This window comes from Copadichromis virginalis, linkage group LG3 (assembly GCF_057382275.1).
Source record: "Copadichromis virginalis isolate Kocher_CV1m ecotype Utaka linkage group LG3, C_Virginalis_male_GT1.1, whole genome shotgun sequence".
Classification (NCBI taxonomy): Eukaryota; Metazoa; Chordata; class Actinopteri; order Cichliformes; family Cichlidae; genus Copadichromis; species Copadichromis virginalis.
Window position 1 is genome coordinate 38,864,258 of NC_140620.1, and position 16,084 is coordinate 38,880,341.

The 16,084-nt window shown below is 40.3% G+C and overlaps 1 pseudogene across 1 annotated transcript in view; it reads left to right on the forward strand.

Annotated features, from left to right (window-relative positions):
- The window catches only part of LOC146714600 (protein mono-ADP-ribosyltransferase PARP14-like), an 18,783-nt pseudogene continuing 2,699 nt past the window's right edge, over nt 1-16,084 (forward strand). Inside the window, exons 1-13 of the transcript XR_014918836.1 lie at nt 1-627; nt 887-1,014; nt 2,491-4,023; nt 4,114-4,350; nt 4,483-4,707; nt 5,242-5,296; nt 5,454-5,597; nt 8,254-8,316; nt 8,414-8,590; nt 8,668-8,850; nt 9,904-9,922; nt 14,908-14,954; nt 15,303-15,851. The product of XR_014918836.1 is annotated as a protein mono-ADP-ribosyltransferase PARP14-like (transcript). The remainder of the gene's footprint in view (nt 628-886; nt 1,015-2,490; nt 4,024-4,113; nt 4,351-4,482; nt 4,708-5,241; nt 5,297-5,453; nt 5,598-8,253; nt 8,317-8,413; nt 8,591-8,667; nt 8,851-9,903; nt 9,923-14,907; nt 14,955-15,302; nt 15,852-16,084) is intronic.

Sequence of the window (16,084 nt, forward strand, 5' to 3'; positions counted from 1 at the left end):
GTAGGCTGTGAGGACTGTGGATGGATGGATAGATAGATAGATAGATAGATAGATAGATAGATAGATAGATAGATAGATAGATAGATAGATAGATAGATAGATAGATAGATAGATAGATAGATAGATAGATAGATAGATAAAATCAATAAGCTCCTCATTAGACAAACACAAATCATCACAATAGTCAGGCGTCATTATTAACATCACGTTTTGATGTTCAGTGTTTTCAGCATAATTTGAAAAAGAAAAGACACATACTTGCACAACAAGAAAAACTGTAAAATACCCTTTAAGGTTAACATTAGGTGTGTCTACTTGTAAATGAAAGGAGGAGGAACTTTACTGAAAGTAGACGATGAAAAAGGGTTTCAGTGCGCATTTTCACACAGAGCAGTGACACAAAAGGGAGTTAACTGTATCCAAATGTCTCCTTTTAGTTTAGAATATTAGGGAAAATGGATAAATACACACATCCCCTGTTTTTTGAAGTCAAAGGTCTCTCTGGCAATGATATTCAGGATATCTGGAGATACTTTCAGAGAGGAGAAGACTCTGGAGGTGGTGAGTGTGGAATTCCTGCAGAGGTTGAAGGCAACACCTATAAAATCTGTTTCAAGGACAAAGAAGGTAAACAAGACTATGTGTAAACAGTTTAAACTCATGCTAATACCTCTGTGACCATGTCCATATTCACAGGCCTGCATATAATAATGTTGAATGATGTTCACCATCTTAACTGAATATTAGAAGAGCTAAAAAAAGCTAAAGAACAATATGCTGCCCTAAGTTACTTGCGATTCTTTGTTTCTTTCATTCTTGCAGTTACATTTTTAAATGTAAGATTTTGTCCGTGACATGTGGTGACTGAATTTAGCTGTTTTGACAGTTCAGGAGCGGGTTTTGCTGAGAAAGTTTCATGCCATCTCTATTTCTGGTGGAAAACAGTATTTAACAGTGAGCCAAGCAAGTTTACCTCCACAGACCCTCAATCAGTCAGCGACCACGCAGTCACAGGTAAGTTTTCTTTTTTCTTTTTCCTAAGGAAACCTTGCACTATGTACTGTCAGGTAATCTGACCTGACCAGTTTGGGTGGATTCCTGAAAGGTGCAGGCATTCAAAAAAGGCACCCAAAGCAAAATCCAAACATGCGCCATGTCTGATTAATAGAAATGCAGTTTTAGCCAACACTAAGATAATGAATCAGCTGGGAAACATGTACTCTGATTACATCTCTGAGTTTACTTATGATAAGCTTAGTTACGTTTTATTAGGTTCCCTTGAGTCTTTGTCCTCTGTGCTCCTCTCGGTGTGTCTCTGTTTATGTGTTCATGTGTTCTCCCCAGCCCATCTTGTCCTCTGTATGTGCTCCTTAGTTATGTCCACATCTCGTCTCCCATTCTCACTGCCCTGTTCCCTTGTTAAGTCAGAGTGTCTTAGTCTGCCTTTTTCCCATTTTATTTTTACATGGTCTTTGTGCAGTGTGTTTAGTTTTGCTTCCTGGTGTCATGTTCGTTTGTATCAGTTTTGTTCCCCGTGTGTTTCCACTTCCCCTGGAAACCTCCTGTCTATATATATTGTGTTTTCCCTCAACCTTTATTGTCGTGTCTGTTTTTTCCACCATGGCTCTTCTGTGTTCCTTCCCAAGTTTACGAGGTTTAACCAGGCTTTTCTAGTAATGGGTAATTGTCTTGTTTTCTTAATTTCCCCAGTTCAGGCGATTGATCCTCTGTTTAGTTTATAATTTATGTTTTTCTCGTTCAGGATATCTGCCTAATTAAATGGCACGGTTTCAGTTAAATTCCAGTTCCTGTTTGTGCTCTGCGTTTCGGTCCTCACATAAACAATCCATGCAATTTGCCTTCACATATCGTGTCAGTTTCCTGCTCTTAGCTGACAGGAGTGGCACTCGGTGCAGTCTCCTGCTGGTTTACCCCATCTGCTTCAAGTGACGTGTTGTGTATTCGGAGATGCTCTTTTGCATACTTTAGTTGTGACAAATTATTTGAGTTATTTTTGCCTTCCTATCAGAGACTATTGCGCAGGAAATTTTCTGTAGATCAGCAATATTTGTACTAATTGTACTTAGTACAGTTAGTATCCACATATGTTGACTTGTTGATTTGTAAAAATGGAAATAAATAACAAAAATAAAATAAAACTGCCAAAAAACAACAAAAAACCTGTCATCTGCTACTGACCAAACTGCTTTTAATCATTGGCCTAAACTTTCACAATTAGTGATACTGCAGACTCTATTTTACCAGAACCAAAGCATTTTAGAAAGTGGAAGCCTTCTATAAACTAAGATAACTTACATTCACCTATAACTTGGGTAGACATTTGAAAAAGAACAACCAATTTGGTCAATAACAGTCTGTCCATGTAAGCTTATCTCTTATGTTTAATGTTTATGTATTTTTTAAATGTAGAATTCTTATTGGTTTTCAAGCATAACCTGATAAATGTGCTTTTTTTTGGTTCTTTCTCAGGCACCAACAAAAGTGATCACAAAACATCTCGAGAGGACATTTAACGTAGATATTTTCCTCCTGTATTATCTAAGAGATAAACCCAAGGCATTAAAAATTCTCCAGAAGCAGCTCTCTTATATCGGCTGCACGGTGGAATTAAAATTTGATGATGAAAATGTTGTAGTTAGAGGTGACAGTCAGAGTCAGCCAGGATGCCCTGCAGAGAAACAGGAGCTACAGCTGGATCAGATTTTCAGCCGTTTCAATGAGAACTATCTCTGCTATCATGTATTTGAGCCAAAAAAGATCAAGATGCTGCTGCAAGACTCCTCCCTCAAGATAGATGACATCAAAGTGTACAATGAGAATGGCTATGCTGTGGTTGTGGGAGAGGTCCATGCTGTGAAGGAGAAGATTGCAGATCTGGAAAACATTCAATACACCAAAAAAGAGCTGCCAATTGTGGAGAAGCAGTACAGGCGTATAGAAGAAGAGTTCAATCGAGAAATGTTCGCTAACTATCCAGATGTTAAAGTCGTCAGAGGTAGTGCCACAATCACTTTGGAGGGCCCTGACACAGATGTGCAGTCAGGAGCTGCAAAACTAGATGAACTGATTAAGAACATAAAGGAAAAAAGAGTCAAGTTCCCCACAGCTCTGCTAACCTTCATCAAAACCAGTGGAGCCATCTCCAAATACCAAGCTCGTTTCCAGCAGAGCCTCAGAAACCCTGTTTTCTTTGAGGTGGGTTCAGATGTGGTTCTGTCCAGTTTGTCCTCTGATGCTCTGAATGAGGCCGAGGCAGCAGTGATGAGAGAGCTCAAAGTGGCCACTGTAAAACTGCAGGGGGCTGCAGCAGTACCTCCAGATTTAGACAGAGTGAAGGAAATCCTGATGAAAGCGAAGAAAGAAGCAAACATTAGTGAGCTCAGAGTGGATGTGAGCTTCATGCCAGGAGTTACTGGAACTGCAATAACTAAAGTACGACTGGTGGGCTACAGTGAGGATGTTAACAAGCTCAATGAGGTCCTTCATGGTTTCCAAAAGAATGAAGTTGATATTCAAGAAGTGGTAAACTTGTCACATCCTGAACTGGTTGACTGCTTCGATAAATTGTTAGACCTGATTGGCATGAAGCAATCTAATGTGACCTTGGAAGCCTCACATGTTCCACATCCCTGTGTGCTCGTGAAGGGTCCTCGTTCTCTGGTTCAGAAAGTTCAGACAGACTTAGCCACGAGTCTAGCGCAGCTGTCAACTGATACGGTGGTGTTAAATGGACCGGGGGTGCAATTGTACTTCCAGGAAGAAGGCAGACAAAACAAAGAGCTGTTAGAGAGATCCTGTCAGGTCATCATCAGGGAACAACAAGAAGTCTATTCTCAAAGTACCACAAGTGTGTCTGATCTTTACCCAGAGCCACTATACATTAACGTCATCAGCTCCAACCCAGACAGACTGGAAAGCAACACTGCCAGAAGTACACCAAACACAACAGCTGTTAACAAAACAAACCTGGAGATCAAGCTTAGCACTTTGGAAGATGAACAGGTTAAACAAATATATTCTAAACAATTTCACAATTTCTATTCAAGCAGCATGTGTCCCACATGTTAGTATTATTTCACATAATTTCTACAGGTGAATGTGGTAGTGGCCCCCATGGTATCCAAAAAGCTTACTTCCACTAAAGTTGGTAAATGTCTACTGAAAAAAGCAGGAAATCCATTGCAGAAGGTCTTTCATCTGATAGCTCGGAAGTGGACCCTTTCTGCTGGTAATGTTATGGTGGTTGATGCACCTCCGGCTCTGAGCTGCTCTAAGATCTTCTTCATTGAGTGTCTGCCATGGGATGGAGTTGATGGCCTCAGCATGCAGGTAAAGTAAAAACACAGTAAATTCATAAACATGTAAGAAAAACACAGTCATAAACCAGTAAATGGAAATGGTAAATCTCCTTACCCCTGAGACCAACGCATAGACAAGTTTTTCCTGTTTTCTCCTTTGCAGACACTTGCTATTGGGCTAAAAAGGTGTTTGGAACTCTGTGTAGAGGAAGGCTGGTGTTCAATTGCCTTTCCAATCATTGGACCCGGGGTAGTTCTGAAATATCCCCAGAAAGAAGCCATTCAAGTGCTGACTGACAGCATTGACCAGTTTGGATTATCTGGGTCATGTGAATCCCTTCACAACATCTATATTGTCATTAAACCAGACTATCAAGACTCTGAGGAGGTGACAGAGTTTGATCTTTTTCGATAGCTGTATACAGCAACCCTTTTTTTAAATTTTTATTTTCCACTATCACTTACTGCAGTAGCAGGTCATAGTATTACTATATTACATTGTATTAAATACATATTACTCCCTGCTGAGAGTGATAGTAATATGGGTAGGAATGAAGGTGTTAGACAGTACCACCCGAGCTACTGGAGTAAAAATGAATGCAATTACAGTACATAAGCATGTTTCTGCTAAGGCTGTATCTCTGTTAAAAGGGAGCATCTCCCTTCTGCCATCTCCGAGCTCTTTCTCACGTATGATCATCTGTTTATTGTGTTTTTCTTGTAAATATTGCAACATAAAGCACAGATGATAATGATCACAACACAGAGGATATGTCATTTAACATTAGTTAGAACCAGAGAATCTCAGGACTTGTTACCAAAGTAAGGGCAAGTTTGCGTTTGTTCTTAGTTTTAAGTACTGTGCATTGTTTGTAGAAACATTTCTGGAAAGGTGGTGCTTAAACCAAACATGTATCTACAGTGCTACCATGAGGTCTACAGACAGCTGAGCTTGAAGATCAAGCAGAGCGGTCAAGGTAAAACCAGAGCTGGTTGAACTGTTTTGATTCAGACAAAAATCTACCTTTGAAATGTTGTGTTTTTAACAAATATTTAACTGTTTCCACGGTTCAACAAGTGACATGGAGGTTGATATCAGAAATGTGAATCTTGTTGTCGTGTTCGTCTTTTCAGCCACCTTCAAGTCCCTCAAGAGTGACCTAACTGGCATAACTGTGAAAGTCCGAGGTGGGGTTGAACTAGAAGTGGTTTTTGGTGACATTGTTAATGAGACTACAGATGTTGTGGTGAACTCAACTGACTTCACAAATTTTCAAGGTGAGAGCTTTTGAATCTAATCAACTGTTGGGTTTCAATCATGTTTCCTGGGAAAATGCACTTTAGCCTTATGCTGGTAAACCATCTAATATCCATGTCCTTGGTGGCCTAGCTAGGGTGAAAAATAGAGATACGTTTTTGGGTTCTGTTGGCTCTCCCCTTTTGATAGAATTTCAAAATGTATTTAAAATAAGAAAGCCTTTTACAGATAATACCAACTTTAATGCCAAAACAAGTGAGGCTTAATTTCAGATTTATCACTTTCCAGTTTGTAAATGCATTTAGCACATGGCTAAAATAAAACCAACTCTAAACCTAATACATTTCCATTGACCTGTAGGATGTTTAGGGCAAATTAGGTTTTATACATACTTTGAAAAAAAAAATCCCCTCTAGCCCCGGTTGGTGGTCTTTATCCTTCATGCTTGGCTCCTTTACCAGAGGCCTGAGAGCTTGAGGGTCCTATGTAGCAACTTTGCTGCTCCTAGGACTGCGCTCTTCTGGACAGAGATCTCGGATGTTGTTCCTTGGATCTGCTGGAGCCACTCGCCTAGCTTGGGGGCCACTGCACCAAGTGCTCTGTTTACCACTGGGACCACTGTTAAGTGTACCCTCCACATCTTCTTTATTTCTTGGAACTTCTTCAGCTTTTCGTGTTCCTTCTTCCTGATGTTGTGTTGCTACGTGGTGGAAGATGGCCATCTTCCACTGCTTGTCCACCACCACTAATTCCAGTTGGTTTGCCATTTCCAGTTTGTCCATCTGTATCTGGAAGTCCCACAGGATCTTAGCACAGTCTTTCTCAACCCCCTATGGGGAGTCTTCCATTTTGACCTCATTTTGTCTCAGGGGCATTTTTGCACAGCCTGCACCTGGGGTTTTGCCTGATGTGGTAGACCCCAGCCTCTATCGATCTTATACTAATTCCTGTACTTATTCCTTAGCCTGGATTCCTTATTACTTATGTACTTGTTCCTGTGCTGCCATGATTAGTGCCTCTGTGCTATCTTTTAGTCAAGCTTTATCTAGCCATTGGTAGGAATTCTGGATGTCAGCTATTTCCTCTATCTGCTGGTGCTACATACAGGGGCTTGTCCTTCCATGATGCCTCCTTTTCTTGCTCCTCATTCTTGGGTTTCTACTGCTTGAGGTATTCACTGAGCACACAGTCAGTTGGGGCCATCTTCCTGATGTACTCATGGAAGTTTCTTGTCTCATCCTGGACCATGGTTCGGACAACAACTAGTCCCTTGCCTTCTCCCTCCTGCCTTCCTTCCTTCCAGAGGCTTCTATGTCCTCCATAGGCCAGCTTATTATCCCAGCAGGGAAGGGTGTAGGTTTTGATAATCGGGATCTTGTTCTTGCCATTTAGCTGATTCCTCAGGACTTGCTTTTCTCTGCGGGTACTTGGCAGTTGCAGCGTTCCTATCAGCCTCTTTGTGGTTCCCATTTGCCTGTGGGATTCCCAAGTACTTGTAGCTGTCCTCTATGTCTGCAATGTTTACTTCTGGTAGTGCGATCCCCTCCGTTCTGACTTCCTTTCTTCTCTTCATTACCATCCGACTACTTTTCTCCAGTCCGAATGACATTCTGATGTCATTGCTGTATATCCTGGTGGTGTGGATCAGTGAATCGATGTCCCATTCAGTGAACCTTGATATCATCCATGTAGAGAAGGTGGCAGAAGATTGCTCCATTCCACAGTTGGTACCAGACAAAAGTTTGGACACACCTACTCATTTAATGGTTTATCTTTATCTTTATGACTATTTATACTGTAGATTCTCACCGAAGGCATCAAAACTATGAATGAATACATGGGATTATGCAGTAAAAACATGGTGAAATAACTCAAAACATGTTTTATAATTTAGATTCTTCAAAATAGCCACCCTTTGCTTTGATTACTGCTTTGCACACTCTTGGCATTCTGTCGATGGGCTTCATGAGGTAGTCCCCTAAGATGGTTTTTAATCAGTCTTAAAGGAGTTCCCAGAGATGCTGAGAGCTTGATGACTCTTTCCCCCCCTCACTCTGCAGTCCATCTGATCCCAAACCAACTTGATTGGGTTTATGTCAGGTGACTGTGGAGGCCAGGCCATCTGCAGCAGCACTCCATCATTTTCCTTCTTGGTCAGATATCACTTACACAGCCTGGAGGTGTGTAACCGATGGCATGGCATGTCGCTGCAGGGTGCTGTGGTAGCCATGCTGGTTCAGTGTGCCTTCAGTTTTTAAATAAATCCCTAACAGTGTCACCATCAAAGCAACCCCACAGCGTTACACCTCCTTCTCCACGCTTCATGGTAGGAACCATGCATGTAGAGACCATCATTTCACCTTTTCTGAGTCACACAAAGACACAGCAGGTGGAATCAAAGATCTCAAATTTGGACTCATCAGACAAAAGCACAGATTTCCTTTGGTCTAATGTCCATTCCTTGTGTTTCTTGCTTTGCAGCGCTGTCAACAAAGCAAAGAGTAGCTACTTTGAGGAATCTAAAATATAAGATATGATTTTTATGAGTTATTTCATCAATGTTTTCTTTGCTACATAATTCCACATATCTTGCTTCATATATTTGATATCTTCAGTATGTATCTAATGTAGAAAGTAGTAAAAAAAAATGTAAAAGTTATTATTATTGATCTACAGGTGGTGTATGCCAAGAAATCTTAACTATGGCTGGACCTCAGGTTGAGGCTGAACTCAGAAATGGTGAGAAGAATGGCTGAAGATACACATTTAAAATTGCAATATATTTCTGGCACACAGTTTGCAGTATCTTAATCATGTTTTTGTTGTGTCCGTGTAGCAAAAGTAAAGAAGGGAGATATTTTAACAACCTCACCTGGAGGGTTCCCATGTAAAGCTATTTTACATGTGTGTGGAGAAAAAAATGTGAGTCTCATTGAGAAACAGCTGCTTTCTATCATTCAAACTTGTGAGTCTTCTGGATACAGGTCTGTGGCCATTCCTGCCATCTGTGCTGGTGAGTAGTGGGCAAGACATTAAAGATGCATAAGTGAACAGAAAACATATAAATATTTTATTTGAATGGCTGTCCAGGATCTGGTGGTTTGGACCCCAACCACGTTGCATATGCCATCCTCCAAGGGGTTAAGACTGGTGCAACTTTCCGTCCTCTCCAGTGTCTCACCAACATTCGCCTTGTCCTCAACAAGTTCAGTGTTTTCCTGGCATTTAAAAAGCGAGCAATGCAGATGTTTCCATCTGCTGTTATCAACACAGGTAACAGCTGTTCCTCTTCCTCATGAGGCACCTTTTTCATTTTTGAGCTATTTGTGACTGATTATAAATCATCTGTTTTACAGTTGTTGCACAAGCCACCCCAGTTATGAACATAGACCCAAGCATCCTTTCTACCAGCTCCAGAGTTCAACATTACACCTTCATGATTGTCGGACTATGCAGAAAAAATGTTGACAATGCCATTGCAAATCTCAAAAGTCTGTATCAGGCTGAGTGCACTACGCAAATCTTCAGGCAGGATGAACTTGCAGGCCTCACTCAAGATGATGTGAACCACTTAAAGCAGTTGACTGAGGTCCTGGGTGTGTATGTATTGGAAGACCATTTTAATCCAGGCTGCTGGACTGTGAGTGGGCTGAAAGATGGAGTCCATCAGGTGATGCAAGTGATTAGAAAATCTGCTACGTAAATATTTAGTCAAGCAAAATACTGAAAATCCACTTTTTTTCTTACATATCTGTGAGACAGAAGAGGTGTGTAATAAAATACAGATAGATATTAGGTTTTGGTAAAAGAAACAAAACAAAACAAAAACACACCCATACGTTTGTTTATAGTGATCTGAGTTTCTTGAATACCTCAAGTAGCTTAGCACCAACAGAAATGTGTGAAATGCACTCTGTTCTGCTGAGCACAGAAAAAAATAACCAGCCACAACATTTATTTGTAAGTTTGTGATTACAGCAAATGTAAATGCCAAGGTTTTTGAATTTGTGAGCATGTCTGCAAATCAAAGCAAGAATAAACATCCTTCCTGGGATATTAACACTCCTGCATGAATTTACTTTCTGTTTTTTTTTTTTTGACAAATTCACAGCTGCTATGTTATTGTTAACAGTATTGATGCAATTTCTAGTCTCAGTATGACATCTAGTGGATGGTCTGCTAACACAGCAACATTACTGCAGTATTGTTGCACAACTTATTTATTGCTTCAGTTTAGCCTTCTTTTTTCTTTTTGTGTTGTTTGAAATCTCAATGCATGAATTGAAATGTTCAGATCCTAACTTATGTCTGCTTTACAACCGATAGAGTTACAGCTGTTAAATGTGTAAAAACAACATCATCAAAAAACATAAATACCCATGAGGGCTTGTGTGGAAAAGTGGCCTCACATTGCTGTTACAGAAGACGACTTTGCAACTTTTTAAAGTTGTAAAGTTGTTTTTAAAGTCTGTCATTGCCATATTTAACAGGTACTTCGTGTAGTAATAGCAATAATAATCATTTAAATAGATAAATAGATAGCAGAATAGATAATCAGCAGACTTCAGATCTCTTTTAAAAACATTATATATGACTGTGACTTCATATATAATGAAGTCACATATATGACTTCATATATGACTTCATATATGAAGTCACATATATGAAGTCATATATGAAGACTGTGACTTCAAAGAGAGGAGCATATTTTTTCTCCTCTGATTTAATGATGGTTTGGAGAATCACATGTTTTAAGTGTTTCTTAAAGTGTATGTATTTCAGAGAGCTAAAGAAGCCTCTTGTACAAGAGGTACTTCTTCATGAACCAAAAAGAAGTCCAGCTGCCTTCTTTACAAACACTCAAACCTGCCTTGAGAATTTTTCACAGGCATACTGATACAAGTACAACATTTATTCATGACTATTTGGTAAGTAAGACCACGCCCCTTCAAAATCAGAGTTTCTATTGTCATGTCAGTGTTTGAAATGAAGTATTTAATATCTGTCTGGTAATTTCCTCAACAGTAGATTTCTCCACAAGCACATTTTACTCAGCAACATAGACCGTGGGGACGAGGAAAGTAGGACCCAAAACGCAGGACTCTGCGATGCCACAGTGCACTTTATTTACAGTGAAATAGACACGCTAGCCGACTACCAAGAACACACGTCTCACACAGACTATACCAGTCAGGAGTAATAATCCCACGTCGACTGTCGCCGCGAGTCCCGGTTAAATACCTCTGTCTACATCGGTACTCCCGATGACGACAGTCGCAAGGTCACGCCTTTCCCACGGTGCGCACTTCCGTAAACAGCCCCGAGGACCAGGGGGAGAGAGAGAGAAGCAGACACACGCACACACACTCTACATACAAACGTGGACAGAACAGTAGACGACACAGACCCCAAATAATAATAATAATAATAATAATAATAATAATAATAATAATAATAACCACTGCTCACGGACCCCGAGTCCTCCAGAGCCGGGTCCGTGACAGACAGACAAGTTAAAAACAGTACCCGCTCCAGCATTGCTCGTAATAAAGATACTTCTACTCTAGCAAGTTCCCTAAATGTTACCATCCCAGCAGGACAAACAAGGAAATTCACCATATGAAACACAGTGACCTATTTTCATATCTAGGTGTGTCTGTGATTATGACATTCCAGTGGAGGTTACAGGGACTTACAGGAAAGCGAAACAGAAAAAAACCCCCTGGGAGATTAATGCTTTCTCAGGAATGTGGTCTATGGAGACGTAAGATATAGAGGACTTGTATAAAACATATTGTAGATATTGTAGGTATTGTAGGTAAAATGCCATTATTGTACTTTATAATCAGATCAAAGGGAGAGAAAACATCAAAATAAGAAGTTGGCCTTCTGAGGGATTTGAATATGGAATTAGTGGAAAAGAAGGTAAGGAATCCCAGTGTGCTTAAATTGTGTTATGTGTAAAAACTCTGTCTTAACTAGCCAACAAACAATCTGGGTCATGTTTATGGGGGACAGTGTCAGACATGAAACTAATGCTGAGAGGTCAGTAAAAAGAGTAGAAACTTTCTTTCACAAAGTAAATGTAAGAGATTAGGCATCATGTGAAGGATAAATATATTCTATTTTTATGTAATTTCTCTAATTACCTCAATGAATAACAATAAACATAGCTCATTTATGATCTACTTACAATCATTCTTTGTCACTTCCATATCTACACCATGCAATAACAAAAACAAAGTAGTAGTTCCCAAGGTTTTACTATGGCTACACTTGCGTTTCTTTCTGGTAGTTCCCCCACCGGATAAAAACTACATTTGGGAAACGGGTCTATCCTGCTGGGTTGGATAGACACCATCCCAGCAGGTTATTTCATAAACTAACCTGTTGCCGTGGTGACATCCTGTCACAACGCCATGCTCACTTCCATGTCCTTTTTACAATGACACAAGAACAATTTCTTTCAAAAATGTTTGTAAAGGCAGACTTCATGGCTAGGCGCTTGATTTTATACACCTGTGGCAATGAGACTGAAAACACCAGAATTTAAAGATTAAGAAGGGTGGCCCAATAAAGGTGAATGTAAAGTGAAGGTAAAGGGATCGTCCACATCCAAAGACAGAAAAACAAACAGAAGATAAAGTTCATGGTATTTCATGATTTGTGGTTATAACCAGTCACTGCCAGTACCACAGTCAGCAAAATGCTTTGCAGTTTCAGTCTAGCTTTAACTTGGACTTGTTTCCGCTCTACAAAAGGGGAGGGTTGTTTGGTTTTGCACTTCCTTTATAAAGTGCAAAACCAAACACACTTCCGTGTAAAGAGCCTGATCAAAGTAAGTGTCAGACTAATTTTCTTCAAAATATTAAATCCTCACGTCAACCATCAGCCACCGGTAACCAACAATGTAACACCGACCTTTAAATTTTGTAATGTATGCTGATATATTTAAAAATAATTTACACACATAATAACAGCACATTCAGCACACGGACGGTTGTCCGGTGCGGCATCGAGGTGGGGGGCGGATTCACGGGCATCGGCAAAAAAAAAAAAAAAAAAAAAAAAAAATTGCTCGTACTCACGCTGCCCCGATATCAGCCAGCGCATATTGGGAATGTCATAGGCACCGATCGGTTTTCTATCGCCCATTTGCTGGGAGTAAGGGCGCCCTCTGTTTGCGAGGTGCGCCTGCTGCTTGCGGCACAGGGAGGAGAGGGCGGGGATGCGGGAGCAGCATCTAATAACCAACTCGCAAAATAAAATAAAAACAAAACAACAAACACGAAAACACCAGACATTATGATACAGACTTATAATTTGCACCGATGTTTTTTCGAAATTCTATACGCGAGTGCGAGAGCCCTCGGTGCGCCTGCTCGCTGCTGAAGTCAAAGTAAACTTTATTGTCATCTCCGCTACATACAGTCCAGTAGAGAGACAAGACGACAAGGCTCCAGTTACAGCAGTGCAAGTAAACAAACAACAAATATAAGAAGAGTAAGAAAATAAATACACACTTTAGGACCAGGGGTAAAGAGATCAATAACAATTTAAAATGTATATTTTACAGTTTGATGATTTAAAGTCTCACACACAACCTGTCGAAAGGGGAGGGGGCCCTGCTGCTTCCAAATAGAGCACATTTCATTCAAAATGATGTAAATCCAAGCCCATTATGTATTCATGATTTGAATCCTGGGTTGTGTGAAATCTCAGAAATAAAGCCTAGACAAAGTGAATCTGTGAACTAAGGTGTAGCTCTGTTGGGTTGTGTTGTGGTGATCCTCAGGTTGGGGGATTTGTGTTCATACTGGAGTTCAAAATTAAAACCAATGGATGTTCATTTTGACTAGATAGCACTTGACAGATTTACAGAAATGTAAATTTATTCTTTGTACATTACATTTCTGAAATCCAGTACTTTTTTTCCACCAGATTTTTACTAAAGATTTCTTGAAGGAGAAGCAGTTCAAACTGGAAGAAGAGTTTCACTGAGTCATGTGCACTCATTGGCCAGAGGCTTCAATCATGGGAGGGAAAAGGAACACAATGTTCTTGGAAAGCAGTGACGAGGAGGAGCAGCTAGGAGCTACTAAACTTGAGGAACTAATAAGGCAAATATCAAAAAAGAGAGTCAAGCTCCCAGCAGATTTGAGGACTTTTATCAAATCCAGCCGTGCCATCTCCAAGTACCAGACTCTCTTTCAAAACTTTAGACATCCTGTTTTCATAGAAGTGGGATCAGATCTGGTTCTGTCCAGTTTGTCCTCTGCTGACCTGGATGAGGCTCTGGCAGCTGTGGTGAACGATCTGAGTGTGGAGATTGTGAAGCTGCAGGGAAATGCAGCGGTATCTCCAGATCTTGACAGGATGAAAGAAGTCCTGATGAAAGCCAAGAACAAAGAGAACGTTCATGAGCTCAAAGTGGATATCAGCTTTGTCCCAGGATCTAATGGATCTGCCACAACCAAAGTAAGACTGGTGGGCTACAGTGAAAATGTGAGCAAGCTCACTGATGTTCTTCACGACTTCCTGTTGAATCAAGTTACAACTCAAGAAAAAATCTCTCTGCTTCATCCTGAAATGGTTGACTGTTTTCATAAAATCTTAGACCTGACTGGCATGAAACAGACCAAGGTTCCTTTAAGAGCCTCACATGTTCCAAATCCACATGTGTCTCTATCTGGACCCCGATGCCAGGTTCAGGAGGCCAAACAGGCCCTAACGTCAGCTCTAACCAGTCTGACAATAGAAACTTTGGGTCTGGATGGAGCAGGGGCTCAGCGGTACTTCAAGACTCAGGGTAAAGTGAGTAAAGAGCTGGTAGAGGACTCCTGTTGTGTCATCATCCAAGAAAAGCAAACTGTAGTCACCCCAAATGTGAGCACAAAAGCATATGCCAGCAAGTCACTTACTATCACACCCCAAACTTTGATTACTGGAAGGTCCATGAGGACTCTGGATACCACAACAATCCCATATGTTGATGTTAGCAGTTTGGTTCAACAGGTTAGATTATTTCTATTTTATTCTATTAACAGTTCGATAACAACACATGTCATAAAAAGATGGTGTTTACTGCATGCATTTGTATTTGCAGGTTTACGGTGCCTCCTACAAAAACAACTTGAGCATGAAACGGGAAAACCAAGGTATACCAACAGCTATTGAGTTAAGTAAACTAAGGTAGATGTAAAGCACAAAACAAATGGAAGCATAAAGGTTATTTAGATAAGTAAAAGTATAAATACTGTAATCTGCAGGAGCTCAACAGTCAAAATAAAGATGCAAAGTGCTATCAGCAAAACATACTGACTAAAAGAGCCAGTTGACCTAACAGCAGAACAAAGAGGCAGTCCAAGTTTGCTTGAGTATAGCTTTTTATTTAGAAATTATACATGAGACTAACAAAAAGGGACAAATACAAAGTTCAAAAACGGGCTAGGAGTTAAAAATGAGGGAGGTATACAAACAGGCCAGCATAAAACTCTTAAAATGCATAGATGCAATTGAAAAGGGGAACTATTCAAGGACAAGTTCATGAAGACTATTCAGTTATATTTTTGCAGTAGATGTTTTATTTAAACACCAAATAATACAGATGTTTCCTTCTGTTGTAACACAAGTAGTTTGATGAATGTTAACATCAAGTTCCTGTTTATCAGAATCCTGTTGATGTGTTTTTATAACCTATCAGTGCTTGACTTGTTTTAACACAGACACGAGTGTCCTCTGTACTACTCATCAGCGGTCCATCTTCCTGTTCCTGGGCCTTGGTAAAAAGAGTGTCCATGATGCAATGAAGAAGGTAAAAGATTTGTACCAGGCTCACTGCTCCACAAAAAAAATGACAAAGGAGGAGTTGGCAGACTTCACCCAGGATGAAATAAAGGATCTACAGAAGCTAGTGGAGGCCCAGGGTTTGCATGTACAGCAGGACCAGAGTGGAGATGGAGGCTTGGTAGTCAGCGGGTTAAAAGATGGGGTCACCGAGCTGATACAGATGCTTCACGCTGCTGCTCGTCTACGGAGAGAAGTCAGAGTTAGGGAGGAGGATAATTTGTACCATTGTGTGGCGTGGTGCATCCTGGGATATGATGGTAGCTGGGAAAGGCTCCCCAAAACAGATAATTATAACCTAGAGCATGATATCAAGAAAGAGATAGTGGACACACACGGAAACATGTGGAGCGTGGATCTGCAGAAGATGGAAGCCAGAAGTCGGTTAGCTAGAAAAACCAAGCTAAAACGACTGGAGAATCACTCAGGTGAGAAGAGTGGTCTGGAAAAGCTGTCGAGTCCTAATTAGCACATCTTAAATGTCAAAAGACTTACAAACATTAGAGTGGTGATAAAATACTTTAATGGGATTTATGATCTGAGCTAGAGCTCCTTGACATATTTTTAATCATGATTTCCTTTTGTCTATGCATTTCTTTATTTTTAAAGTTCATGTTAATTTCCCCGATCACTATTTTAAAAAGTGTTCATGTGAGCAAAG